Raw genomic sequence first — 22,407 nt, forward strand, 5'->3', positions numbered from 1 at the left:
CTCAAATAAGATGGTCAGTCACCATTTGGATGATTAGAGGTGTCTCCTTTGCAGTGGTCATTGCAATTGCATCTCCAGCTTGGCCAGGATAGACTCCCTGGACGGCGCTCTGCTGAATTCTTACACCCAGCTCATCTACAGTCCTGTGTGACTACTTCAGCACATGCATGATCCATTGCTATGGATCATCTTAAAACTACATACAAAACATCTCCTGTTTTAACTATGCACAAAAGACAGACCTATATGACCACTTCTGCATCTGCAGCAGCAGTTTCTATTTACTATTTTCAAGTGCCTTATCTGGGTTCACTTTGATGAATTCTACAGGAGGAACAACCTGTGGGTCTCTGGAACAGCACAGTTCTCCACCCAGGAGAACAGGAGTAAAGCCTATTGATTGGTCTACGCATAGCAGGAGCTGTCTGGAGGAATCTTTGGCACTGTCCAAAAATTCAGTTCACCTGGGAGAGCTCCCGCACCAGTGAGAAAAATGCTTTGTTGTGATGGTTGTTACAGTTCAGTCAATCACCTACTTTCAAGTTGCCTCATTGTATCAAACTGGTCCATTATTTCATCTATTCAGATGACTATCTGGGGATCCCCTGCACCACCCAGGGAATTACTGACTTAAGCACTGACCTGACACCCAGCCACACCACAATTACAACTATATGGAGTTTCATCCTTATATCACATTTATAGCCTAAATTCCATAGCTCTTGTCATAGCTGTTATCAACCTGAATTTGAGAAGTGGGTGTCCTGTAAATTCTTTAGGAAAAATTTTCAGGGTTGACATATGTTCACTTTGTTAGATTGTCTTCTTCCAAAAGGGAACACACGAGATATATATCTGGAGTTCATATAAATGTGAATACACCATATGTGTTAAGAATTTGTTGATAGTCCAGATAATACTTTAACCATATAATAGTGAAAATTATTAGTCCATCTTCAAAAATATATATCAATAGTCCAGATTAATACAGAGAAGCTTTATTTGTAATTATACAGTTAAAAATTTCAAAAACTTCCTAGCATCTACTTATTTCCTCTAATTTTATGTTCATCCTCTCAGTGTTCCTTTGGGTCCTGATTTTTCGGTCTACCTCAAGAAGAACGGGTGGGGATGGTCTAGAAGAGCTGTCTGCTCCCTGAGGTCTTCCCTTGGTCCTTGTGGAAACTTCCTCCTCCTCCTCAGCCTTGGGTCCACTGGGGCTTTTCCTCATCCCTCTCCCCGCCGCAGGCTGCCCCCCTGCCCTCGGGGGCGTGACAGCGGCCCTGCCCCACCCCGCGCACACAAAGGGCTATTGTTTGCCAGGCAGTGACTGCCGGGGGCGTCACCCCCTCCCCAGAGAGGCCCGGCCCGGCGCTGGCGCTAGCCCTGGGGCAGGGCAGGCAGCAGCCCCTGGGTCCCGGTGCAGGCGCTCAAACCAGCGCAGCCCAGCTCAGGCCACAGCCAGCTCAGATGAATCCTGAGTTGCTGGTCAGGTCAACGCAGAGCCTATGGCTTTTTACTGGCAATGGCAAAATCTTATTTACCGGGTGACAGTTTGGTGTACATTGGTTGAAGGAACTATCAGGATAACACATCAGAGATGTGTACTCTTTGCCCACTCCTGATATATTTCCACCCACTACAGTTATTGTTGCCTGCTTAGGATTTCTCTTCTAAGTTATCGATAAGTACAAAAATGAGAGGAGGAAGACTCTACATTTTGATGAAAGGCAAGAAAGAAGATGTGTGTGAGAGGAGATTATATTTTTTGCTTCAAAGCCCTGGACAACTTTCAGAGGTCTGGTACACAAACCTTGTCTGCAACTGTCAAAGTCAAAGCACAGGGTTCTAGGGGAGATTTGAATCTCAGAGCCTGCATGCCATTTGCCTGAAGCTACTTGCTTCATCAGAAAAGATGTCAGGCAGCCTAAGAAAAAAATGTTTATAGAAGAGGTATTCCATAAAAAAGAAATCAAAAAAAAAAAATGCTTTTGAAAGTGAGCATTCAGCAGTCCTTCTCAGTAGCAGAGTATGATGAATGGACAAGAATCAGGCATGTACAGTATATGCTGCAACCTGCAGACAGCCTCAAAGGAAGAAGCTATGACTGCCTCCATGTTCTTAAACACATATATGCACTTCATTATGTTTAAATTGGAAAACTTCCAGGATTCAGTGTTTCTGTCTTTTTTAATCTCCTCCTGTCATCTCCCTTTTTTCTCTTCAGTTGTTCATTTAGATGTAGTTGTAAAAAGAATCTTTCTTAGATGCTATATAAAACGCTGTGGGAAAATACAAGCAAAAAAGATTTCCTTAAATATTTATTCCTGGCAAAGGTTTACAGAGGAGTGGAGATTCCACATTTAGCAGTCCATAACAGGAGGAAATGGCTGGAGTTCACTGAGAACAGATACACTGAAAACTGGCTGAATTGCTGTGCTCAAAAGGTTGTGACCAGCAGCATGAAGTCAAGTCGGACGCCAGCAGTGTCCCTCAGGGGTTGATACTGGGGTCGGTACTATTTACCATCTTCATTAATGACCTAGATGATGGGACAGAGTCCTTCCTCAGCAAGTTTGCAGATGTTATAAAACTGGGAGGTTGATACACCGGATGATGCACTGACATTCAAATAGCCTTTGACAGGTTGGAGAAATGGGCAGAGAGGAACCTCAAGAAGTTCAACGCAGGGAAACACCACATCCTGCCCCTGGGGAGGAGTAATCACAGGCAGCAGTACATGTTGGGCCAACTGGCTGGAAAGCACATTGGCAGAAAAGGGCATGGGGATCCTTGTAGACACCAAGTTGACCATGAGCCAGCAGTGTGTTCTTGCAGCAGAGGTGGTCAACAGTATCCTGGGTTGCATTAGGAAGAGCACTGCCAGCAGGTCAAGGAAGGTGATCCTTCCCCTCTACTCAGTCCTGGAGAGGCCACATCTGGAGTGCTGGGTCCAGTGCTGGGCTTTCCAGTACAAGAGAAACACGGACATATTGGAGTGAGTCCAGCGAAAGGCCATGAAGATGATCAAGGGACTGGAGCAGCTCTCAGACAGGAGAGGCAGAGGGAGCTGGGGTTGTTCAGCCTGGAGCAGAACAGAACTCGGGGGGATCTTATCGGTGTTTATAAATACCTGACGGGAGGGTGTAAAGAATATGGGGCCAGACTCTTTTCAGTGGTATGCAGTGATAGGACAAGAATCAATGGGCACTAGTTGAAATATAAGACATTCTATTTTAGTATAAGAAAACACTTTTTTTCTGTGGGGTTGTCGAACACTGGAACAGGTTGCCCAGAGAGGCTGTGAAGTCTCCACCCTTGGAGATGTTCAAAGCTCAATTGGACACAGTCTTGAGCAACATGCTCTAGGTGACTCTACTTTGACCAGGGGCTTTGGACTAGATGATCTCCAGAGGTGCCTTTCTACCTCAATGATGCTGTCATTCTGAAAAAAACATTGCTCTTTCTCTAGCCGCATTCTCCTTTACTAAGGGTAGAAGAGTGGCAGGATCAGGAATTAGGTGTCAGAGAATGGTCATTAATTTGCAATGAGATTAGCGTATTAGAATGATACACTTTAGGTAGTTTGTCCTTATAAAGAAAATGGCATAATTTAGCCAAAGGGATATATTTCAATGGAATGAACATTACAGTCTGTGAAAGCTTCCATGTTTTTGCAGGCAGTGAGAGGATAGATATGAAAGAACAATACCTTTGATCTAGAAGTTATGCACCCTAAACTTTCTCTGATACAAGGAAAGAATAAGCATCATGTGATGTATTCTTGTGGAAGCTGGAATCTATCATAAATAACAGTTTAAAGAATAATATTGCTTACCCTAAAAAAAATTTATTTTGGAGGATTAGTAGGGCAGGAAACTATGACATACACATTGTAAGCATATTTTTCTCTTGGTCTATCACAACCATGAAAGCTACAGATATGCACAAAATGTATTATAAATACTCCTATGCTTGGAACTTTTAAAGCTGCCAGGTTTGAGATGAACATTTCTACCTGAGTGTATCTGCTAAATATATATGATTATTTCTCCAGTGAATGCGATCCACAGTGCAATAAATTGAATACTCTCACATGTTGAGAAGACTCTCCAGCTAGCAATTCACTTATCAAGGAGGCACTGCCATAGACAAGCCATATACCACCAACAGAGCAATGATGAAATATATATGGTTGGTTTGCTTTTATACAGCCAGATCTGTAATAATTTGACATGCACAGAAGCTGTGCCAACTGCAAAGAGTAGTCTTCTAGTAATGCTTGCAAACAATAGCAATGCAGTTTTAGAGAGCATTTTTTGAAAGATCCTTTGTACCCATGCTGACATTTAACTGGTCAGATTCCTGTGCAAAAAAATTAAGATTAATTTAAGAATTTTTTAAAACTCTTTAAAAAATTCTCTTAAATTGAATTAAAATCCACTAAAACTCTATGATATCATTGCCAAAATATTTCTATGTATTTTGATAAGATTTAAATTAAACATTGTATATCTTCTTCGGTTTTGATTTTTTTTGTTTGTTTGTTTAAATTAAATTATAGTTCATCAAAGACTGTGACAAAGACATTTAGTGCAGAATAGAGTTGTAGAAGAACTAGTATATTTAATCTTTGGAGATTAACCTGATTAATCTGAGGAATTTTCCAGTTTTAGCCAGGGGAAAAAAAAAAAAAAAAAAAGAAAAGAAACAGCCAAACAGAAATACACCAGAATCTATCCACAACCTAACTTAATAGAACTTTAAAATAATTTTGATAGAAAAATCAAAAAAAAGGTTCAGTGAGATAATATTCCAATCAAAAACTCTTCATGCACATTTCTAAATAATGGAGTATGCATAGGAATCACAAAAATCAGAAAACTTTTCTATTATTCTAATTTACAATATAATGACTGCCATGAAAACAAACTAACAGCTACAATCAATATTGAACATATTCTCAGTTACATTCTCAGTAACGTAGTCTAATACTGAATATTTCTCATGAACAAAGAAAGTTAAAAATGAAAAAATGCAGTCATCATACAATATTTTCCATAAATTTTTCTCTATTTTTACAAATCTCATATCTTTTCTAAATTTTTCCATTTCCTTTTTTTTAAGCACTGGCATTTCCTTCTTCCTATTATAACCATGCAGCCTCCTACAGGCCATAAGCTTTGTATTCTATTTGCAGGGCCCCAGGACTGAAGCTTGTCAGGCTGGCTCTGTCTGAGCTTTTATTTTAGATCAGATTGTTGACCCTTAGGTATCTGACAGAAACAGCATGCCTGAATGATTAAGCAAATATGAGGATTTTTAGGTTCTATTGATCATTGATGGAAAAAAATAGTGTTGCTTCTCTTCTGCTTTCAATGCCAAATAGCATCTACGTAAGGTCTCTCTGTACTGCAGATACACTAAGTATCAGATCATCAGATGAATAAAAGCAGATGCTCACAAACACATGCAATGATATCTTTAGATTTCTTCTAAGTGCTTCCATTGACAACAGCAATAGAGCACACTAATGTTAGGACATATATTTTCTAACAGTGACATTCATACTAGGCTTGCACTGTAGAGTCAATGTGGTGTTGCAAGACAAGTACCAGCAATGATTCTTTAATGCCTGTGACTTTTCCTTGAAAGGTCAAATCCATCAATATAAACTTAATGAAAAAAATATATTTCTCCCTCATATATTGCTATATATATCAAAGTAATCTGTCACCTTTTCAGTCCTTCGTATAAACTGTTGCTCAGTAAGAATGATAAAAAGTGCTTATTTCAATGTCAAAAAACTAACCTTACATAGAAAACATATTAACTGTCTTTTATGATTCCTGTTTGAAAGCCATTACATGTCTGTCTAATAGAAATGGTAAATGTTGAACTATATTTGATATTTAAAAGGTAAAATACTAAAACATTTAGCACTGCAAGATCAAATACAACTTTCAACTAATGTATTCTGTTAAATTAATTTGGTCAGGTTTTAATGTTTACACGTTATTCCAAATATTGATTATGTACTAATACCTTAAACCATGTCTCACAGATATTCTATTTCAGAATACATACACAAGGTCATTTCCCTCATATTTAAGTCTAATAAATGCAACATCAGCTCTAATTTCTGAATTTTCTCCTAACTGCAAATGCTATTAGCTTTTAGCATGAATAGTTCCTACAAGATGTGACGAACTAACTCTAAAATAAAACTATTGAATTTTTTCTTAGTAATTGGGATAGTAAATTTTTAAATACTAACTAATTTTGAAACATCTGTGGAAAAGGGTTTTACAAGAAAATTTCTTCCTTCAGGGTGGAACTAGGGATAGCACAAAATATTGTTTCTCATAAAATGATGGTTCTAATAATTTATTTATGGAAGGAATCAAAGCTGCAGTTGGAATACAGTGAATTACTAGCACTGTTGGATCTTGCCTCAGCAAGGCAGAGCACATAATTCTTCAATGTGTTTCAATAGTTGTGTTACTTTGGATGAACAGGAAGGTTTTTTCAAAGAGTGAAAAATTACTTGGACATCTGTGGTATGGCTGTGGGAAGTTTCTTCTCCCAGTCTTGTTTGTTATATTGGTCTCTCAGTCTAAACTATAACATTCATAACATGATTTATTTAAGCTGGTTTGCAATGGCCTTAGCAGACAGCAGGCAGCCAGTCGTTCCCAAATTTCAGGAGAAATCTCTTTGTGCCCAAAGTCATGACAAAAATCTAACGGCAGAGGCACTGATATCTTCTCCAAGGTAGGTATTTCAAGCCATTCCACTGAACTGGATTTATCCTAAAGTCATGCTAGTGCGGTTTCAAATCACTAGTAGTGCAATGTGTCGAAAGAAAAAAGAAAAATCTGAAGCACTTTATACAATCACAAAACAATGCTAACTTTCATTAATTGTTCATTGCTTTTCATGATACTTTATCATGATTTCCTCACTCCTATGTGATAATCCATGGTTACTGCACAATAAAATTAAATCACTGAAGTGTTTGAATATTCATTACACTATACTGTCAAAAACAACTTTTGCATAGAAAAAATAAGATAAATGAAACCACTGATTAGGCAGACCATTTAAGTGACACATTACTAATGATCAGTCAGCAGTGTAACTTATTTAAAACTACTTTCGGCAGTTCCAGGTGGCTTCAAACAAACATCAAACGCACAAACATATCGTTAGGCTATCCTCTGAGAAACATTGGAAACAATCAATCTTATGATGCAATTTTGTTTTGCAAAAGCAGATCTTAGACGCTGCCTTTTTTGGCATTAGTCCTGTTGGCCAGCTCGCAGTTGGTGACAGCTCCAGGCACCAGCTCCTTTCAGCTGCTTTCCTCAGCTGGTGGCTTAAGCAGGATCCAGCAGTAAGTGTGTCCCTGGCCAGAACTACTACACTTGGAGCACATCTTATTTTCTTTTGTTCTCAGAGCTAAAAATTCCTCTTTTGCATTGTGAACATGCACACTTAAAAAAGGTGATGTTAGCATGCTTTAGGTATTAAGGACTCTTCACAATACCTAGTTTTTTTTTTAGCAGGAATTTATATATAGCCATTCAAATTTCTCCTAAAACTGTTAGTTCTTCTTGAAAGGCAGAGGTTTTCTTCTGGGCCAGAGCTCAGTACTTTTACAGACCCACTTTCTTCTTCATTATGTTACTCTGGTATTATATTATTACTGGTAAGAAAGCAGATTGTGCTATTGATGGAGTGTTTTACATAAACCCCGTACTGGAGATAGGCATATGACTGGAAAATAAAGTGAGGCAGGTAGTGCAGCAAAACAGTACTATGGTACTTATTAACAACAAGTTTCTTTTTACCAGTCTGGTTTTAATCCCTTGACAATGTTTGGAAAATGCAGCAAAGCTGCAACGCAGTAGGCAATATGCCCAATGATGTGGAGTAAATGCATTCCTAAAACTACCCGTTTTATTGTTGGATTTAATGCATAATTGATTGAAGCACCATATTTTGACAAGCTGTCATGTGATGGTATATTTAAAGCAAAGATCTGCCAACTGCTACAGAACATTTATTTTAGGGCCAACACAAAGCAGTTTATTTTAATGTTCATAGCTATAGCTGCTTGAATGGGAGAGAAAAATTATCTAGGTATTCTTTTTGAAAATCACATGGGGAGAGAGGTACTAATATCAGGCACAGTAAAATGCCAATCCCCCAACCTGCTCCATCCTTCTACAGAGGAGTAGCATCACTCTCTTCATTTCTGTGCACTGCAAGAAGCAGCATGCCCCTAACCTTATGTCCTCCCCCTGCAGACAGCGTAATGCACCTGCAGCCCCTGCGTGATAAAAGCAGCTGGCTGCACAAGGTTGTTCTGTGGGCTGAACTGGTGATCAAGCTGCTAATTGGATTCAACTAGAGAAGGAACTAAATATGGCTCTGCAAGCCAAGAGGTTAAAAAAATCATTGTTGTGACCTCAGGAAAGTCACTTATCCTTTCTAAGTCTCAGGTTTTCCAATTATTTCCACTGTCATCAGTTTCTGTACGTTTAATATAACAGCAAAGGATGATAATATTTCAGCAGGGCATTCAGAGTTCTAAATAATTAATGCTATCAAACTTTTGAACTCATCAAGGAGGAAAAAGGTTGATGAATCAGAATGGCATAGGATGACACTCCCAGCGCTTGTGAAGCCTGTTTTTCCCTCCGAGAGGCTAGCATACAGCAACTGGTATTGGAAGAATATATTGTTTTTAGAGGGTCCTGCTGGAAATACTTTTCTCCATGTTTTAAAAGTACAGCTGGAAGTTTTACACTTGAATAGTTACAGATTTTTCACAGCACCAGCAATGTTACCTCAATATGAGTGCTAACAAAAAGGATAGTTGACCTATACATATACTCATCTGCATTTTCATAGGTGATCTGTGCTGCAGTTTATTATAATACTGTGTTATACACAAATTACATGTAAATAACAAATGGAAAAAATAAATAGAAGAGTAAAACAGTAAATTCAGTTTTGTTAATTGGGCTTCTTTGTAAACTTGGAAAAAACACCTTGTCACATTTTGTGTATGATAGAGCTTTCTGTTCTTGGCACTGTACTTCCTAAGTGTAGTCACTCAGATGGTAACTAATGCATAAACCTCTGTGATTTCATATATTATTTAAATGTAATTTTTCAAGGAAAACATTTGTGTCAATTGTGCTGCTCTTCCTGCATTAAGAGCATAAACAAGAAAGATTCTGAACAGAGCTGACTGGAAGATCCTATTTGCTTTCCACAGGATTTGCTTTAAATATTTTTTCAGAGACTCAAGGGTAAAGCAACAGAAAAATCTGAACAGAAAGTTAGCAAATGGAAATGTAAAGAAAACTCACATCATTTTTGAAAATTTAAATATAGATATTTCTATATTTTTAAATCTTTTGCCTGATCTTCAATAGAAAAAGAAAAAAGAGAGACGATAAGAATGAAGGAAAGGAAAAGGGGGAAAATCTGGAAAAGGTGGTTGTCTTTTTATTTTTTGTTTGCCTTTTTAAAAAAATACTTGAATTAAAAAAGCAGTTTTAAATGAGTCTTCATACCACTATGAATATTTTGTTTTGTAAATTTTAATCATATAACAGACTTTCTCAGCACCTTGAAAGTCATCCTTCACCTATGGGAAAACTGAATGTACCCAACAGTTATTCCCCACCGGAGATAAAAGAAAGGTAAAACAAGTATACATGTCTGCCTGTATTTCTGTTTGTCATTCTCATTGGAGCCAGGAAGCTCATATTTGGAAGAAAAGCACTTTAGTGAAAAAGAGGACTGGCGGGAGCTTTCTGGCACGCCGGCTTCCCTGCGGCCGCGAACGAAGCCTCCGCTCTGCGCCGCGCTGCCCGGGACGGGCGAGCTGGCGACTCATCTGCAGCGACCATGTCTGTGCCCCGTTCCCACCGCCGCCCTGCGCACAAAGTTCACTTTCCTTCGGCCTCATTACTGTGGCTTTACGAGGCGAATTGAGGTAGCTGAGGGGAACCTCAGCTGTTTGTTAACAGATCAGCTGTGATTATATAACCCCCGGAGAAAGTTTCCAAATGCTTTGGATACTTGGAAGCAAAGCCAGTAATTTCTTTTTGTTGTTATATTTACTGTACCTACTTTTTTTATCAGTGTAGCTGTAGTTATTTGCAAACAACTAATATCTTCCACCAAATTATTTTAATTCTGCAGAGTTGAATAATTTTCAAGTATGGTGCTTAATATGGAAGGCACTCTAAACCAAAAAAAGTCTCAAACCAAATAAGACATTTTCTTCCGTATTTTTTAAAACATATGCTTTTGTAGCTGCACTATCATGCCATACAGTCCCAGCAGTACCTTAAAAGTTCCTTCAGAACAGACACAAACAACTGGAAAGTGGCTGATAAACAAAACCGTTAGCCCAATTTTACCATTTACTTTGAGGATTCAGAAACAGGTGCTGCAAAACAAACCTTCATTAAACAGCTGTTTGTTTCATTTCCGACTACAACATGCACAGCACTCCTTCATCTCAGAATTGAGTATGGCTCTGTTGCACAGTTCAGTATAATTTAGTGAATAAGTGACCATCTTCTTTGAAAAACTTCAGCCTCAACTATCATATGCATGCGACGTTAACGTGATGACTAAGAGCCTGGTTAGACTCTGATGTATTTGCACAGTGTGTGCTTTACAATTTCCAAGAAGCATCCAGAGATACCAGTGTTGCTGCTTCTTCTTTTATCGAAAGTTTGAACTAATGCATGTGTCCATGTTTTCATATGCTTCATATTGTTTGCAATTGTTTTCATCTTATGCTATATAAAAGAGATCCTTGCAAAAATCTGGGCTATAGATTGTTAATGGGAAAAGTATACATTTATTATAAGGCAGGCCTACACTGTTTTTTTCACTTCGTGGCTCTCCATTTTTATTAACATTTTGTTGTCGTAGTGCCCCTAGCGGCAGCAAATTGCGGTCATTTAAGTTGAAAAACTCAACATTGGTTCTCCAAAAATTTTCACTTAAAGATCATTGTATAACACTATTCAAAAGCCCTAGGGAAAAAGATCAATAAAGACTCACTTTTGAGAGAGAGAGAGAGAAAAAAAAAAGTGGAAATAACTTCCTATTTCATACCTCAGTAAGTGATTTATAATAAGCACTTCAAATGATTTTTAAACTGATCTGCAGATGCTGGCAACTACTTCTTTACTTACATTTTAAGTTTTGAATGAATGTAGCTGGTTATCTAGGAATAAATTCATTCCAGAGCAATAAGAAAATTCAGGGTTTTTGAGGTTATAAATAAAACTATACTGTTGTCTCACCATTTTCTCTGTAAAAGTTCATAAATCTGGGATTTTAAGCAGTAGTATTTAATAAAATAATATTACTCTGTAACCTGTGCATGTGCTTTCTGAAGGGTATACGGAAGGCAAAGGACTGGGGAAATAAATTTCTGTAGGTAACACCTTTCCTAAGACTTCCCTGTGAATATGCAAGGCCAATTAATATGACCGCTGTGATGCTAATAAAGATCCGGTTGTGGTAGGTGCTGTGCATGATATTGGTGGTTATACAAGGAACTGTAGGAGAGCTGTGACTTTCTCTGCAGATCCAGCCAGAACAGGTGGCCAGTGAGTAAGTTTACCCCAGGTCCTCCCTTTTGAGAGGGTTAGAGACAGCCCTACTTTTTACATTACAATTCATCCTAACATGCAGTGATGGACCTGGGCCCTGTATCCTTGTTTTACTCTCTCTTGGCCCTTGTGAAATTATTTTGTTGTCTTCTAAGTTCAGAAATGTGCCAGGAATTGTTCATGCTAACTACACGTTACTGTGCAAGCAGCAAGGCAGCCACTGTCCCTGCAGTTGCTGTTGCAATAGGTAGCCAAGTATATCTGTTACAATTCATGGAGAACTGTTGATGTAGGAAGTTACATAATAGCTTCTCAGCAGAGACTAAAAATGAGTGAGAATCAGCAGTTTGTGTCGACTCTCATTAATACAGGTAATGCCCCACTGCTTGAGGTACCCTGGCTACATCAGTCAATGCTGTGATGCTTTTGTGGATGCTGGCTGCATACAATTTCACTTTGTTGGACCAGCCACTGGAAGGGAAAAAGGTGTGGAAATTCTGGGGCAGAAAGAATAAAATGATTGTTTTACATAAAAACATTCATATTAGATTACACATCTGATCTGACCATAAATAAATATTATACTAGCTAGATGTAGGATAATTTGTTCTCTAAGTTAAATCTCATGCTAACACACTACAGCTGGTGACTGTTTGTATTGTGAAGAATTTTAATATTTCTTCTACCCAGAAGTTTGGTATTTCATTCTAAACTTAAGTTTACAATAGCTAGGATGATACCCATTAACAACCTAATTACAGCCAAAAATGCATTTATTATTAGCTGTTCATTTTTGCTTTCCCTCCTTTCATTTTATTGGGTGCATTACATTCAAAATCTTGTTATGGGCAAAACAGTAGGCAGGCAGCATATGTGTGGAGCTAAGGATTTATTGTTAGTCCAGTGAGTATTTTAATAGTCTCGTCACAGTACAACAAACAGGCATTGCTATTCCCTCACTGCAGGCTGCCCCCCTCCCCAGGGCTGCGAGGTGCAGGGTGACAGTGGCCAAAAAGGCACACAAAGGGCTATTGCTTGCCAGGCAGTGGCTGCTGGGGGCGTCACCCCCTCCCCAGAGGGGCCCGGCCAAATTAATTACATTAATTTGCTTCCCTTCTACAAAAAACATGTCAGAATCTCTGTCAGCATCCTTTCAGTAGCAGAAACACGCCTGTGCCCTGCATCATCCTGGCTTCCTTTCCCTGGCACAGCCCCTGGCTCGGCAGCGTGCTTCTGGAGATGCAGTGGCAGGCACCCTGCAGTGCCAGAGGAGCTACGTTTCATAAGTGTCCAAAATTTTTTTTCCACGATCCTTTTAGCTATTCTTGGCAAGTCTAGAATGGGGCATTCACACTCATTAGGTTTCATTAGATTTATTTAAATACAGTTAAGCTTTAATTTAATTTAGCTAACCAGACAACAAAAATAGCAGGAAATGGAGAATTAATAGCACCAGCTTCTGCTCTCACACTTGCCTTGCCTTGCCACAGTTTTCACAGGATGTGATTTCCACTTCAGGTGTCCAGTTGTCCTATCTATATGTGAGAAATAAATGGTCCCAAATTACCATTATTTATGCAGTTCTTAGCTACTAGATTATAAGTTTTGGTAAATCATTTACTAAAAAAATCTACTGTACCTACAGGGCTACACTGATTATGACTGCAGCTTTGGGACTGTGAGATAAAGGCATCTCGTTTTTCACGTCTGACTCTGTATTACTTAGTCCTAAGTCAAACAGTAAATATCTAACTGAAAAATGACTGTGGACTGAATTAAGTAGGATCTGTATGTGAGGCCAACGTATTTCCTAGAGATAACACCAATAATGGACATCCTCATCTCTAATACCTATAAACAGTAGTTTCATTTTCTCCTGTTCTTGCTTCCTGCCTAACTTTTCATCATTCAGTGACGCATTATCTATCTATTGATATATTGATCTATGGATCTACCTATTACCCAAGCATAAAAGAACCATGATAAGCTGCATCTTTTATTAGGTGAATTAATCCGATAATTATTTAGTGACAATCTGTGTGCTGTAGTTCATCATTTTCTCCTGTTCTAGTTAAAGAAAGGTAGGAAAAGGAGTTAACCTGGCCTTAAGAACACCTGCCATGTTTCCAACATGTTGTTAGGGAAGCTTTTTGTACCGTTTTCTTCTCAGGTTTTATTTCCAGTGGGACTGGACCCACATGAGATAATGAAAAAAAAAAAAAAAAACTGGGTGAGGCTGCTCGATCTGCTGATGCTATGCAGTGATCCTGACTCACGCAGCCAGGAGCAGAGGCTGTGGAGAAGAAGCCATAAGAGCTTCGTGGTGTGCTGTGGTTGTTACAGAGCCCACAAAAGTCTGTTGGTACCAAACATACCTCATTTGGCTTTGACCAGCCCTGATGGCTAGGCCAAGACATGTATTACTTTCCCTTCCTGTGCTCTTAACTGGCCTATGTAAGCCTCATATCACGATCTCTGTCAAACACAAGTGATCAGCATACAGCCTGTTGGTGGTAACTGCATTTTATGAAAGAGGCATCATATTAGTGTGGCGAAAGTGAGTGCTAGTTACTTCTATGTTGTTAATGGATTTGGTGTGTAGGCATGAGAGGTTGAGCAAAAAATTCTGGAAATAATTGGACCTTTGTACAGAAAAGACGAGGCCTTACTTTGAAGTCAACCGCTAGCTTCATTGCTCTTTGCCTGATCTACAAAAGAAGAAAATTTAAAATAATTATAGCTCCATTCTGACTGTCTGACCAGATAAACCCCTCTTTATCTCATTAATATTCTAGGGCTTTCTGCCATCTGTATTTTAGGCTATTCTACAGTATCATTCTCATGTATGATATCTAGATTAAAGAGATACTCACTGTAATTCATTAATACGAACATCCAAAAATGAGATATATTTCCAAACATCACAAACATCTTAGTGACTACTTTTCTGTTATCCCAAAAACTAATGGACCCAACTGCTTTTAGTAGTTGAAAGCCAAAGCAGCTACTTTTCCTAATGCCTCCTTTCCTATGGTGTTACACTCAATGCTGACAAGGAATTGCTTTCTGCATTCACCAAGAAGAGGCTAATAGCCTGATGCATTGCAGCTTACAAGCATTAGCAGCAACATACTCTTTCTGCCTAATAAAAACAGTATCTCTCATTTATTCCCACATGGTTGGCAATGGTAATTGACATAAATGGAAATTGCTTCTACTTTAAACGTCAGCTGAAGGGGTTTTATAAGAGCATAGCTATCCATTACTCTGTTAAGAATATAAACAAAAAACATATATCTGATGCTGAAGAAAGGCTCATTTTTAATTAGTGCCTCATGAAAGCAATTAGAATGCCTAGTAGGGAAAAATGTACAAAAGCTAGATTTTGTTGTTTTATTTTTTTCATGTATCTACTCTTTGTAGCATGATTATGCAAAACATCTATCGTACTGTGAAACACCGCAGAAAGGAAAGAAAGGTATGAGAGAAATAAATATGAAACATTTTAAGTTATATATTTTATTTAGGTGTAAACAAATCTAAAAATTCCTTCCAAAAAGCTCCAGTTGCCCTAATACTTTCAACAATGATGTCTTAATTTGCAGATGATAGTGAACCAGCAGCAAAAAGTAATGAGGCAAATTTAACGAATGCAATCTCTCAGCCTACAAATCAAAGGAGAACAAACCTCCTCAGCCCCTTTTCCCAGGGACAGAGTTTATATTCCCCGAATACCTTTCAATTAAGTTTTGCAGCATGACAACAGTTAACATTATGAGGCAGGTCTCTTTTAAGTATAGATCCCCACCAATGAAGGATCTTTCCTGTAGTGTTTATTTGGCTGAGGGAGAAGACTGCAACATTGACCTGCTCAGTTTATCTCCATGAGGCACAAAACTTTTCTTTTTAAACCTGGTAACTCAAGTTGCAATGTAAAAATACATGCTGGCACCCAGAAATAATGCCATGGAAGAAAATATAGATTTATTTCTTTGTGGAACTGCAGCATTAAACTGTAAGCTTTACAGATTAGGAACTTTTGGCCTGATTCTCTAATCTACTGCACTTTTGAACAGCTCAAAGTGTGGAAAATGAATGAAAAATACTACTATATTGATTTTGGCAGTGTTTTACATTTACTTTGAGCTTAGAGAAATGACTTTACAAAATGGAGGTAATAGAAAACCAAGCCTTCTATTTTCCTGTGGTCTGTACAACTCCTAACACAATCTGCGCTTTCTTTTTTATTGGTGCTTTTTGTGCTTTATGAAGATATTATCAAGAAAGAAACATTCAGCCCAATGCTACAGAGTTATAATATCATTTTCAGTTCTCTTATTTCAGACACACTGTTTGGAACTTTTGAAAAATACATTACATGGAATACGTGGAAGACTATAAAAGATAAAATATATAGCACCCAGGAAAACTTAGAGAAAATGGCAAGTACGAGTTAAAGTGTACTAAAAACAAGCATAGGAGATAAATCAATAAAACATCAAGAGTGTGTGTGTGTGTGTGTGTGTGTGTGTTTGTGTATAAAATAAGTATTTGGAAAAGCGTATTTAGAGAACTGTTGAGATAAATGTACACAATGGGGCTGTTAAACAGAGAATTACAAAGTGCACAGAAAATTCAAGGAAAAAGTAGCATTATGGAAGACAGATTTTCAGCTTTGAATGCCTGGGCTCCTTTGTAGTATGTTCTTATGTTATTACACCAAGAGTTTTATACAACAGCATTGATTTTAGAGGGTATATCATTGCAAAATTGTATAGAAAAGGTGGCATAACTGAAATTATCCAAGGAAAAATAAGGCTCTTCAGATTTCATTTCGGCAGTTTTAACAGATCTGACCAACAATGAGCTCATGTGAATGCCAAGATGTTTTAAATGGAAAATTAAAAAAGTTTTCTTTTGTTGCAGATTCTAACTGAGTACTTATCTAAAACAATTAATAACAGCAGAAGAGAAATAGCCAGAGAAAATTGTATTTTTATTTGCTTTTCACAAATGATTCAAAAAATCATCACTTTCCATAAAGATAAGAGAAAAAGATAAACAGAAGAGCACGATAAGTCACAGTGCAGAATTAATAATCAAACTGATCTGAGCAGAAAATTATCTTGAAATTTCACACATCAGAAATCTTTTTACATTTTTTTTAATATTTGCTTTTACCTATATATTGCCCATCTGACTTTGTTATAAAGAATTCTGAGCAGCTTTACCATTCACTTTCAATATTTGTTATCTTCCACTAATCTTCCACTGCTACTGCTTTAACATCATTTCCAGGCTGAATAGACAAATTGTTTTCCCACTTCAATAGCAAAATTTACCATCAGAGGAGCCTCATTAACAACCACAATTTACGTGAAAAGCTGTCTGCCTTCACTCTTCTGTGTATAAGCTTGGTAAATACATGAAGATATCATACATGTTAAAAAAAAAGGGCTTGTGGCAGCAAAATTAAGTTCAGGCATTAGGTCCAGAACTTTTGCATCAAAAGACCAATATCTGGCCATTCCTACTAAAGCCAAATAAATAAATTCACTAAATGTAATGTTACCTGTAAATAAGACCATAGGATAGGATCATAGGAGAGTTCAGACTGGAAGGGACCGCAGGAGGTCTCTAGTCCAATCTTCTGCTCAAAGCAGGGTTAGCTATGGGGTCAGACCAGGCTGCTCAGGGCTTTATCCAGTTGGGTCTTGAAAGCCTCCAAGGATGGAGACTGCACAGCCTCACTGACCAACCTGCTCTACTACTTGGCTGTCCTCATGGGGAAAAAGGTTTTCCAAATATCCAGTCCGAACGTCTCTTATTTGAATTTAGGCCTGCTGTCTTATTGAACTTATATGAACTTACCACGTCTAGAATGAACCATAATAGAGGGGCTATAATTACAAGCATTTAGTTAATTACGCATATACACAGAGACATGTATATAGGCATAAGTCCAAAGCTGTTCTTTAAAATGTGATTCTAAGAAATAGTGTATCTCTTCTGTACATTAATTTAAAGTTTTATCCCGTCAGTTAACAATTAAAAAAAATTGGAATCAAGCCATCCTCTCAACGTTAATTTGTGCAACCCTGTAAATAAAAAGGAACAACAACAACAAGAACAACAACAAAAACTACATCCAAAGAAAAGTAGGTGGAAGCTTAACAATGTCCACTACCTGAAGAATCAAAATCACTTCTGACTTTACAGGATCTAAGATGATCTAAGAATCCATTTCTTTGTAGTATCTGTAGGTCTGCTTCACAGCCCCAGGAATATATTATGCTGGCAGTGATCTGTATTTCCATTTTCCTATTGAAACACTACATATATAGTTAACAGGATTGGTGCTGCATGCTCTCGTATGTTTAGAACATAATCTGTATATACACAATTTTTGTAAAAGATAATGGATTCTCGTTTCATTTAAGACCGAGTGACTACCTGGTTTTCTGGGACAGAAGTTGAACCAAAAAATCAGTGAATAATCACTGAACGTGAATCAAATTGAAAATAACTATTTTTTTCTGGTTGAAAAAGCTTACCAAAATATTTAGATTTAACTTAATTTTAGTTTCAGAAAAATGCCATGTGCAGTCTTATATACCTGCTTTTTATTCTTTTCTGGATGTTTGCAAATTAAAATATAAACATAAAAATATCATACTGCTGAAAAGAATTACTAATATGTCTCCTAAGCTGAAACGCAGAGAGGGAAGCAGGACTTGTAAAAAAATCTTCACAGGAGCTGACAATGGGTGGCTTGAGAACTTGAGACATGCACTGATAAAGTGTTGAAATTTATCTAGACTAATATGTTTAATACCCACTGATAAACCATGAATTGCTCTAACATATTTTTGGTATATTTGGTCTCTGTTGCCACCAAAGAAAAATGATTTTCATGTTTTAACTATATATTGCTTGAAAAAGTGTTTCTATTTGTTCCCTGAAAAATTATTCCCTTGTTTCTTTTGGTATTACTTTTTGTATTGACTGAAATCATAAAAATCATTCCCTTATCACATCCTATGCACCATTCATAATTTCAGAGACTGAAATTATATCTGCTTTCAGACACCCCTTTTCTAAACCGGAATCTGCATCTTGTTACATTCAAAGTCTTGTTATGGGCAAAAGGAAACACACCAGGGAACTGGGGAACACACAGGTCACATTTTTCTCAAGAAGAACTGGGGGCGGCGAGTCGAGGTGGGTGGCAAAACAGGCTGGCGGCATCCTGAGGCCTTTGCCAGCCCGAGTGTGATGGCCACGGTGGGACTTTCCTCCTCTTTAGCCTTGGATCCGCTGGGGTTCCTCCTCATCCCTCTCCCCACTGCAGGCTGCCCCCCTGCCCCTCGGGGGGCTGCGAGGTGCGGGGTGACAGCGGCCCCACCCTGCCCCGCGCGCACAAAGGGCTATTGTTTGCCAGGCAGCGACTGCCAGGGGGCGGCAGCCCCTCCCCAGAGGGGCCCGGCCCGGTGCTGCTGCTGCCGCTGCCGCTGCCGCTGCCGCTGGGCAGGCAGCAGCCCCCGAGCCCTGGCACGGCCACAGCAGCGCCCAGCCTGCGGCCTCCCACTGGACACAGCAGAGGAGGTGTCTCCTGGACTACACTGTCTACCAGTTCTGTAGTCTCTCCAGCTTCATTGCAAGTGAAGAGAAAGATTTCTTCTTTTGGCACATTTCACTGTGAGGCAGGAGTCCAGAAAAAAAGGAAAGTTGTCTGTGGAATGAGGGAAATGAAAATTAATTACTTCATCATTCCTTTTTCATCAGCCTCCACTCTTTCCTTCACCTTACAATACTCTTTAATAAGAAGATGCTGCAAGGACTCGTTAAGAAAGTAATAAGAAGGTTTCACCGTCGCTCTGCTGAATACGCTTCAAAGAATTATAATGGTGATGCCTTTCAAAATCACTTAAAAAAGGGCTTTGTGAAAAAGAAATCCTGAAGTATATTTCTCCCATTCAGTCAAGGATCCTCAGCAGTCAAGCTTACCCACGTTTATATCCATGTGCTTTTTTTATCAACACTAGAAATCTTTTTCCTCTGCTTTGTTCCAGAGTTATTTACATCCATGCAATAGAAGTTATAAAATGCTACAATTTTTACTTTGTAATGTTTTACCCTACTTGGAAGGATGTAAATGACTACTTGAAATGCAAGGTCACTGAGAAGAAGGTACAACAGGTATTCTGTTGAATAAAGCCAAGGTTGCTCTGCAGCTCTTTCATAGCATGCATTTCAGAGCGCGCTGGTAGGTAGAGCAATAGAAATAATAAAACTTTATGCAACACATAAAAAGACAGAAGACTGCACATCTGACATTAGGTATATTGGACTAAGGAACGAGGGGAGTAATTAAAGGGAATGGTAAAATAGACGAGGAGTTAAATTAATTTTTTTGCATCTGTCTTTACTATCAAGGACTACAGGGAAATCACTCTTCCAAGGGCACTTTTCATGGGAAATTATACTATGGCCTTAACAAAATGAAAGCCTCAAAGGGGGAAGTTATAGAGCAACTTTAAAAACTTAAGTGTAGTAAATCTCTAAAACCAGTTAATATTCATCTGAGGGCTGTGAAGGAAATTAAGTGTGAAATAGAGAAGTTACTGGCAAAGATATGCAAGGTGTCATTAAAAATGGAACTAATCCACAGGCTAAAAAGTCACTATAATGATTCTTGGCTTTAAAAAATGCCACACTTTATATCGTTTTAACATCATGATGCCTAGGGGAAATCCCTGAATAGCGTAAGTACTTCATAACAAACCCAGGCATGTTACCCAAGAAAGACAAGTTATCCAGGAAAGACAGGCTCTGGACTGGGAAGACACATAGATGAACTTCATCAAGCTGTGTGTGGTATACAGCATGTGGTGAAGAACTGGTTTACTGCAAGTGCACTGAGGTCCATTGGAAGGACACATTTCCTCTTCATGCTTCAGCTAAGTGTAAAGATACTAAACATATAACCCTCAAAGCAGAAAGTCATCCAAGAAGACATAATGCTTTTGAAGGCTTTGACTCTGTAACGGTTAGTACTGGAATATACACTAAATTTTGCAAAATTATGGTGTCATCATCTATATCATATCCATAAGCATATACGTATCACTATAAGAGAGAGAGAGTGACTAAGAATACTCTTGTTTAAAATAAATCATTATTGAAAAATTCAAAACTATTTATCCATAGTTGAAGGGGAATAGTGATGAGACATCTTTTGGACAAACAGGTTATTTGCTGAAAAAAGCATTTTCAGACTCTTTAAAATATTCGAAAGCTCTGGCTGTATTTCCTGCATATTTTTAGCTGTTTTTTGTTTGTTTGTTTGTTTTGTCTTTGACTCAAAATCCAGTAGAATTAGCACTTTAACCTAATAGTTTAGAAGATCAGATAGTTTTCTGGTGTGGCGGAGGTTTAGGTCAATTCCCTCTTCTGCCACCAAAGTACTTGCAAACAAACTTTGCACAAGGTTATCCTATGAAATCATCTATAAGGTATTTTAGCATGGATCTTCCATAGTCTGACAGTTTGACAGTATTTGGCTTTCTATATAATACTTCTGTATTCATATCCCATATATAGCAATTAGAGAGTCATTCTCTCCTTTTTTGTCTCACTAAAAGTTAAAATATTTCATAAGCATAGGTGCATTAGGAGGAATGATTTTTAAAGTCTTCTGAATATTCTACTGTGATAGCTAAAACACTCTCCTGAAATAAAGGTTCAGGTTCCTTCAATCAGAAAAGGAACTTGAAAACAAGAACAAGATTCAATTTGTGATTAAGACACCCTCACATGGCTGACTAAAAGTATGTGTCTAATGATTCTGTTAAAGGCAGTGCGGACCAAAGACCAAAACACCTGAGCAGCCATTAAAAGCATGATTCAGTTGCCTAAACAATGACACCTCATGTCATTTGAACTTGGCCTGGAGTACCCCACCTCTCCTCCATCTATCTGCCTGTCTAGCAGGGCCCACCTAGCGGCACTAGAAGCGCATGTTTAAACAACTGAACTGAGCCATAAAATCCATTAGTTCTTCTTCTTCTTTTTTTTTTTTTAACAAGATTTCCATTTTTAAAATAAGACTATAAACATGAAAGCATAGCTGAAGACACCTAAATTGGGAATATTAATCTCAAACAAAGTGCCAACCCCGGTCTTTCATTTTTGATGATTATTTTTACCTATGGAATATTTTATAAAGGGAAATGTACTGCAGTTTCTCTTTATTTATTTTTTGCAATTATGTCTTGGTTTAGTTTGTTTTTTCCTTATTTTTCTGTAAAAACAAGTATGTAAAGGTTCAAGGTATAACATGAATATATCAAGAACATAAGAGCATTTCAGAACATAGTGATTTTATATTTGGCAGTACAGCTTATTGCAGCCAGGGAAAATTCCAGACCAAGCCATTTTTTAAAGTGAATGAATTAAGGAACAGTCTCAAGCTGAACTGTCAAAAGAGGTTTTAGGACAAATTAGTATGATGAACAACAAGAAATCACCAGGGGTACATGATATTCATCCAGGAGTAGCAGAGAAACTCAGCTATGACATTGTTGAAATATTAACTGTGTTGTGCAACTTACTGTTCAAATCAGCCTCAATGCCAAAGGAATGTAAGCTGACAAATATGACACCAATTTTTAGAAATGGCTCTAGCAATGATCCTAGGAAGTGCAGATGAATAAATTTAATTTTACTACAAGGCAATGTAGTAGATGTT

This window comes from Dromaius novaehollandiae, chromosome 3, assembly GCF_036370855.1.
Source record: "Dromaius novaehollandiae isolate bDroNov1 chromosome 3, bDroNov1.hap1, whole genome shotgun sequence".
Lineage (NCBI taxonomy): Eukaryota > Metazoa > Chordata > Aves > Casuariiformes > Dromaiidae > Dromaius > Dromaius novaehollandiae.